Raw genomic sequence first — 7865 nt, forward strand, 5'->3', positions numbered from 1 at the left:
TGACCGAATGGGCCAGTATGTCCTGGTGTGTTGAAGAACCAGGCTAGGAATCCAGGTTTTCTGTCTGCAAGACCTGACTTTACATGACAGCATATGGCTTTTAAGAACGAAGTGGTTAGTTAGGGTTAGGCCTGTATATGCAAAGTTGGAACGAGACACCAACCCTATTTTCAAGAGCTCATTGAGAGGTTCACTGAGAGACAAGTCAAAGTGTGCTTCAGGGGTTCCTGGGTGGCTCAGTGGGTTAAGCCTCTGTCTTCAGCTCAGGTCATGATCTCAGGGTCTTGGGATCGAGCCCTGCATTGGGCTCTCTGCCTGCTCTCTGCTCTCTGCCTGCCTCTCTGTCTACTTGTGATCTCTCTCTCTCAAAAAAAAAAAAAAAAAAAAAAAAAAAAAAAAGTGCTTCACAGCACCGTTTGAGAAGGACAAGGAGAAGTTGAGGGTGTTAAGGGAAGGAGGGCCCAATTCTGTCAGGGTTCGGACTGGGAAAGAGTTTAGGTTCTTAAGGTTACAAGAAGGAGTCTCAGTCTTTGACAGTATTTCTCTTCCACAAGGCCTGACCATGAAAGAGGAAGTGTTTTTGTTTTTGTTTTTGTTTCCCCTCTGGTCAGGCAACTGAGTGATGGAGGAATTGAACTGATGGTATTGAAGACAGCAACTCCAGCTGAGCAAGGAAGTCTGCAGTGGTTGAAGAATTCTTGGTCTGGGTGTCAGGAGTGCTCCCAGTGAAAGTTAGCGGGGGTAGAGCCTGGAGAGGAGAGGAGGACTCCAGACCTTTGCCCTCTCCTGGAGCTTCCATCAGTCATTGAGGCAGAGGGTACTTTCCAGATAGCCACAGCCATGTCTTTTGTTCCCCCAGGCTCCTTCATAGTGTCACCTTCTGTTCCCCTATGGAGAGGCTGAGTCTAATTCTTCTTCCTTTGAATTTGGGTGAACTTACGACTGCTTTAAGCAGTAGAATACGCACCGGGGGTGCTGTGTGATTGCCAGGACTGGCTGCAAAAGGGGAGGCACAACATTGTTTGTTAGGACACTTCTACCTTAATCAGGCTACTTTCTATAAAAATAAAATCAATATGTCAAGAATGAACCATTTCTGTATTTTTTCCCCTCATCTCTACCTATGATCTATCTCTCTATCATCTATCATGTATAACTCTTAATACGAGAGAAAATGTTTCTACCGCCATCAGCTCTCTTCTGCTATTTGTTTTTCTACTCTCAGAGTCAAATTATGGATATGTAAAATTTGTTCATACACAGGATCAGAAATAAAAGTTGAAGTTGAAAATGGATGTATTCCTTCGTAAGAGGACTGTACTTGCAGAAAAAGGCTGGTGAACAAGGGAAATGTTGTACCCTCACCTAAACCAGGCTAATGTTTACTCTTGTGTTTTGAGGTTTTTCTCTATCTCTCCGGTTTCTCCTGCTCAGTTTTTTGTTGCCACTTTTTGCTCTGTCCATCCCTTACTTATTGCTGGTTTCCATGGTTACTCTGTAGGCCTTCTCTCCTTTCCTTTTTATTCTTATTTCTTCCTACACTTTCCCTTCCCATCTCCCTCCCCACACTCTCCAAGGTTGATCTTATCCTCTTTTTTGGCTTAATTACTATTTATTGTGGACAATCCTTAACTCCACAAGCATTTACTGACTGACTGTGTGTGCCAGACATTCTAAGAACTGGGGATGCAGTTATAGCTTAACATTTTTAGTGGTTTTAGGCTTGCAAATCTTATTTTCAACTGGCAATGATCATCACAGAAATTCAAATATTATTGTATAAATTTACATTAACATAAAATATGTGTTCCGAAGACGAATGTTTAGGAAAAAATGAGAAACTGGTTAGCAGCTTGAGCCAGCAGACTTTTCCTACCTCTTAACTTGGAAAGAGTATCTGTTTATTCTTGGTATTAAGGTAGCATGATTGATGAGAAAATAATTTTCCCTTTTTGACACATATTGCACTGGGTAGGATGCAGTTGGGAAGTCCCTATGCTGACAGCTATTAATGGCAGAAAACCTGTTTGAGGCAGATGCCAGAAGGGAAAGAACTAGGAAGTGTCATCTTACTCTGGTCTACTTGGCTCTCACACTTTGTGGATTGTACTGGATCACTGTGAGCCAGCTTTCTGGACTTTAGATTATCTTGATTGACTTCTTTCTTGGACTGGAGTTATTTGGTAATGTTAGTAGGACTTTCCAGAGGAATAGCTAGGAAAAATAGCATCAAACCATTCATGCAGTTGAAAGCAGACATCTTCGGTGATATTTATTTTGGACAGAGACTGTGCCTTATTTTGGGTTATGTATAAAGACATTCTTGGCTTCCAGAATTCTAACCCTTAATGTAATTTGCAAAATTATTTGGTTTGGAAAAATGTAGAAAAACCAATTTTAAATAGTCACGTAGTTCTTACTTTCAGTCCATTGAAGAGCTTAAAGATCAACGTGAAGCCACACCCCACTAGTGCTATTAAAAAACCCCAAACAGTTCATTTAATAAAAAAAAAGAAAAGAAAAGAAAAAGTCCATCAGAGTAAGAACAAATAGCCCATATCTTTTCCTACCAGTCGAGACTATTTGCTTCTAGACTTTCTGGGTGTTTTTTTTTGTTTTGTTTTGTTTTCTATTGTTATGCTGTTGAGGACTCTTCCTTTTGAATTCAAGATACTGAAAGGCTTTGTTCTGGAACTGTTTTCCACCAAAGCAGCTGGTGGTCTGGTAAACACGGAGCGCATAGCTTTTAGGGAGCCTAGCATTCTCTTCGTAGACCCCTGTTCTGCAGTTCCCTAGTGCCTGTCAGTACAAATCACCTTCAGCTCTGTCTTGAGAGCTGCTCTCTGGTATTTCAGTTCCAAAGACCTATAGGCCAATTATGAAGACACACCCAACCACGGTGGTGCGTTCTGTTGTAGTCAGCCACTCTGAGTTTTCTTTTGTGTTGCTGGATGAAGAGACCAGTGAAGTTGAGGAGAAACACAGATGCATCTGCGCTGGGGATGGGATAGGAAACAGACAGGAAAAATGAATGAGAGTAGAGAGCACATTAAGGTAGGAGCAATATCGAAACTCATAAAATTTCTCGGAGGCATGGTAACTGCTGAGTAGAGTACAGTGGAGGAGAGTGGGGAGGAGGGAATGCATTGAAATACCCAGCGGGTATCTGGCCCTGGACAAAGATTTTCCTAACCTCTCTTATTTAAATCTCACAACAAAATTAGGGTGTGACTATTATCCCTAACTTACAGATGAAAAGGTGAAAGTTCAAAGACGAGACAGTTTGTGCCAGATCACACAGCTTGTAAAATGACAGAGCTGGTCTTTGAACCCAAATTTGAAGCCAGAAGCTTTGCTTTTTTCCAACACCCCACCAACGATAGAAGCTATCCATCGACTATTTTGTTTCATGATGCGTCAAGAAAGAGGGCCACGATGTCCTCAGGGATGCTGGAAGTGTAACATCTGACCTCACAAAGTAAAAACAACTGAAGGAATGAACTTCACAGAGAATTAGGGAAACCATTTCCAGTTTCCAGACATCAGCCCAGGAAACAGTCTTGACACTCAGCTTGATAGTCCTTATCTGTGGCTTCAAACGACCAGCTGCCAACCTGAGTCTCTGATTCTCCTGTTAGAACCAAAGCGACAAGGAAGCATGGGCAAAAGAAAGGGTAACGTGAAGGGTTTTGTGAAGACGCGGCATCTCGGTGGTGTGGTTCACCCTTCACCTTCCACTAATTGGCTGCCGAATGCTTTTCTTCCAAGAGCTAATTAGAAACTTCCTACCTGGTGCTTTAGCAACATGAAGATTCTTTCTGTTGCTGTTAAGCAGGTTTTTTTTTCTTCTTCTTCTTTTTGAAGAAAGAAACTTAATTCAAAGTTTAGTTTCAATATGCTTGAATTTTAATCTCTTATTTCTTAGCTGAGGCACATTTTTTCTTTTGGATCGGAAAGCACTCCTGGCTGCTACCAAGAGTAAGAAATACCGTCCTGAGACAGATGTCTATTTCCTCTGCCAGGCTGGTGTGGAAGCCGACCCATGTTTCCTTCCCTATCTGAATGGCGGGGGAAGCAGCAAGGAGATTTCAAACATTCTGCCTAAAACATTTTTTCTCACCCCCAATGCTTTTGCCACATCCACTGTCTTTTAAAATAGCAGCAAAATGGCTCTGGAAGTAGATGGTGTTGTTGGCAGGTGAGTGGCTAGGGACTCTAAGCTTATGGGTCACACCTATCCCAAGAGTAGGACAAGTTTGGGGCTGGGTCAGACCTGTATTTGAATCTCAGCCGTGATGGTTTACAAGCAGTTTTGTCTTTGGATACTTATGGGACAGACTTGTTCTACAGCAACACTTTTCCTGTGATTTGGGATCTTAATTAAGGCTCACACATTGGAGACAATGGGTAATAAGTGCTTGTGCTTTGTAAGGAAGGTCTAGACATTTCTTTGTTGCCTTTATTGGGAAGTAGGAAAAACAGTCTTTGAACTCTGTCCAAATTGCCCACCACCCCCAATCTGTGAAAGAGAAAAATGAAATGATGTGGGGAGGGAATGGGAGAATTCTTTGAAGGGTCTGAACAGGATTAGAAAAATGCCAGGTTTTTCTCCAGTGCTTCCTTCGTGGCCTCGATCCTGCAAAACCACTATTAAAAGCAAGGGCCGTCTGATGGAAAGGAAAATTGATGTGTCATAACCCTGCTGTTTGATGACCTAGAATAGAGATGGACAGACTTTTTCTACAAAGAACCAAATGGTAACTATTTTAGGCATTAGGGGCCACATGGTCCTAGTTGTAGCAATAATCCAGCTCTACCATTATAGAGAGATGGGCTTTCTAGACAATAGGTAAATGTGGTTGTATCCCATTAAAACTTTATCTCTAAAAATCTACTGGTCAGATTTGGCCTGTGGGTCATAGTGTCTGGACACTGGTTTAGAGATTTCCCCATTAGTTCTCCAGGTTGGATCAAAAGTGAATTCCCAGAAGAGTGTCTGATGGGCATTATGAGATAATGAAGACTAGAGTGTCCCATAATGGCCTAGTCAAGAAAAGTTGTGAAAGATTTGAAATGGGCAGAAAAGATGGCTGGGTCATTTAAATGGAAGCCGGGCATTGTTTTGTAATTCTCTGGGATGTGCAGCTTTCACTCTCTTTGAGTTATAAAGAGATAATCTCTCTTTATAATTTAGTTTATATTATATATTTATATTATAATTTAACTCTATTGTTCCTATGAATTCTAGAAAATTGATTGATGGTGATACAGATTATTTCTGTCCAGAGAGATGCAAATGGATTTTGTCTGATGGGTATTCAATTCATGCCTCTCTCTTTTCCTACAAAGATGCCAGTTTTGTATCTATTCTGCAAGTTCCTTTCATTCCAGATTCCCAAGGGCTTAAATATATAACTGAACTTTGGATTCTCCTTCCAACTATTTCTAACATTATAACTGTCCCCCCCATTAGCTAATGAGTTAAGGACAATTTTTGAGAAATGTTCATTTTATCTTTGCATAAGAGTTGTGATTTTGTCTTTTAACATCCAGAAAAGGAGAGGGAGCCCTAGAGGAAGTGTGTTGAGCCCAGAGAGACAAGGCCTGGCCTCAGGCCCACCCTGCATCACCTCCCCCACTGGCCCTAGGGCTTCTCTGTAAAATGGCGCTGACCTCAATGTGCTTAGCTTGGAATACTGGGGAGTTAATACCACTGGGGCTACACTTGGCTGATGGGGGATGAGAGACAACAGATAAATGCTTTTACTTTCCTCAGTTTCTCCTACCCCCAGCTCTGAGATGCATTTTATCAAGGTCTGCAGTCCGTCCTCATAGGATGCTCATCTTTGTCCTTCTTGGGGGCCAATTGATAAAACACACCTGTATGGGCTTTGCCTCCTTCTGTTTCTTTCTTCCTCTCCTGCTCTGTGGTTCCTTGGGATCATGACCATATGTAAACAACTTGCATGCAAGCCTCTGGGTCTGGCCCTACTTGTCAGAAACTTAGGCTAAGACAGGAAGAGAAGTATATATATATATATTTTAAATATTTTTATTTGCTTGCTTGACAGAGAGCACAAGCACAGAGGGAGCAGCAGGCAGAGGGAGGGAGAAGCAGATTCTCCACTGAGCAGAGAGCCTGATGCGGGGCTCGATCCCAGGACCCTGGGATCATGACCTGAGCCGAAGGCAGAAGCTTTAACCCACTGAGCCACCCAAGCGCCCCGAGAGACCTCTACTTTAACTGTTTGCTGGACAAGCATTCCCAGTTTCCTAGAAGCCAAGTGGACTTGGGGCAGGAGAGCCAAGAGTGTACTCTGTTGGAAGGACCCTGTCCTACCTAGAGAAGTGTTTGCTGGGGTGAGGCGGCCCTGACAGAAAGAGATTGCATAAGGTGCATGGAGAGAGGGTGGGAATTCATCTGGAGTTAAAGGGGTCACCCTGGAATTGCATCCCCCACCCTGAGGATTGGTCCAATGGTAGGCTGCTGGAAAGGACTTGGAAAAATTTACAGTGAATCTCATGGAGGAGCCAGAATTTGAGGAGTGCTTTGCAAAAGTCATTAGACATAAAAGAGAACCATAAAAAGCATCAACTGAAAAAAAAATGTTTTATTCCCTTACCACTTATTCCACTTGTTTCTCTCTCTCTCTCTCTCTCTCTCTTTTTTTTTTTTTTAAAAAGAGAACTTTTTATTACTTTTATGTACAGAAACTTCAACAGCCCAGCCCAGTTTGGTAGCCAGTTCTTTAGCCTTTGCCTTTTCCAGCTTGGCAACGTGAGCCACTGACTTCAGACCTGGGACGTCGCCTCCCCAGGGGCAGCAGATCTCATATCTGTCATTGTCATTGGTCCTGGTACATTCCACCAGCTTAGCTGGAGCTCCTTTGTCTTCTGAGTTCACCTGTGTGAAGGCTACCAGGATGCAGGTCTTCCTGGGGATCAGATGCCCCAGCCTGGTCTTCCCTTCGATAATGCAGTAGGGGACACCCATTGGCTGACACAGGGCAGGCAGGAAGACCATCAGCTCAGTGGGATCCACCTCATGTACGATCACTACCAGCTGTACCTCCTTGTTGTCCACCAAGGTGAGGATAGTATTAACCTCAGCTCGAAGGACAGGTGGCCTCTTAGTGGGGACATCCCCTTTGCCCATAGCCTTCTTCCTCAGTCTGGGCCAACAGCCTCTGCTTCTTCTCTGGCTTTGTTTCTGGCCTGTACCTGTGGACCAGCTGAAGCAGCTGAGTCGCTGTGTGGCGGTCCAGTGTGTGGGTGAGCTGGTTCATCACAGGAGGCACTTGTACAATTTATAGAGAATCGCCCTTTGTCACTGCAGCCAGATGTAGCAGGGCCATTTGACTAAGTGGGTGAGGTCCCTTTTTGGGCTGGATGTCCTGTCCGATGCCAAAATTCTTGGGCCTTTTCTCAGACAGAGGAGTGAGCAGCTTCTTGGCCTCCTGTTCTTCATGACAGAGGCTTCGGGGCCACGTTCTTTCCCTTTGCCTTCTTTCCTTTCGGCATCTCGTGTTGCTGGATGAGGGAGTGCTACTAGCTTCTCTTGACCATGAAGGAGGTGAGGTGACCTTGAGTAGGTGAGGAGCTGGATTAAACAGAGGAAAAGAAGAGCAAGCATGCTGCCTTCCCTCTGTACTCATGTTGCAACAATTGTGGGTTTGGATTAGCAGTGCAGGAGGTGAGACGTTCTTAAAGTCTCCAGTGTCTCTCCACATCATTCCTGTGTTGGCACCGAAAGTTTGCCAAGCAGTTCAGTCCTTTCCTAACTCCCTACAATGGCCAGGTTTCTTTCACTTAGAATTTTCACTTACAATGTGTTAAAAGTTGGGACGCCTGGGTGGCTTAGTTGG

General features: G+C 43.7%; 1 pseudogene; it reads right to left on the minus strand.

Moving 5' to 3' along the window:
- Window positions 1-3542: 3542 nt before the first annotated feature.
- On the minus strand, window positions 3543-7527 carry LOC116873079 (annotated as a pseudogene).
- Between the last annotated feature and the right edge of the window lie 338 nt (window positions 7528-7865).

Source organism: Lontra canadensis, unplaced genomic scaffold, assembly GCF_010015895.1.
Source record: "Lontra canadensis isolate GAN:19392208 unplaced genomic scaffold, GSC_riverotter_1.0 scaffold31, whole genome shotgun sequence".
Lineage (NCBI taxonomy): Eukaryota > Metazoa > Chordata > Mammalia > Carnivora > Mustelidae > Lontra > Lontra canadensis.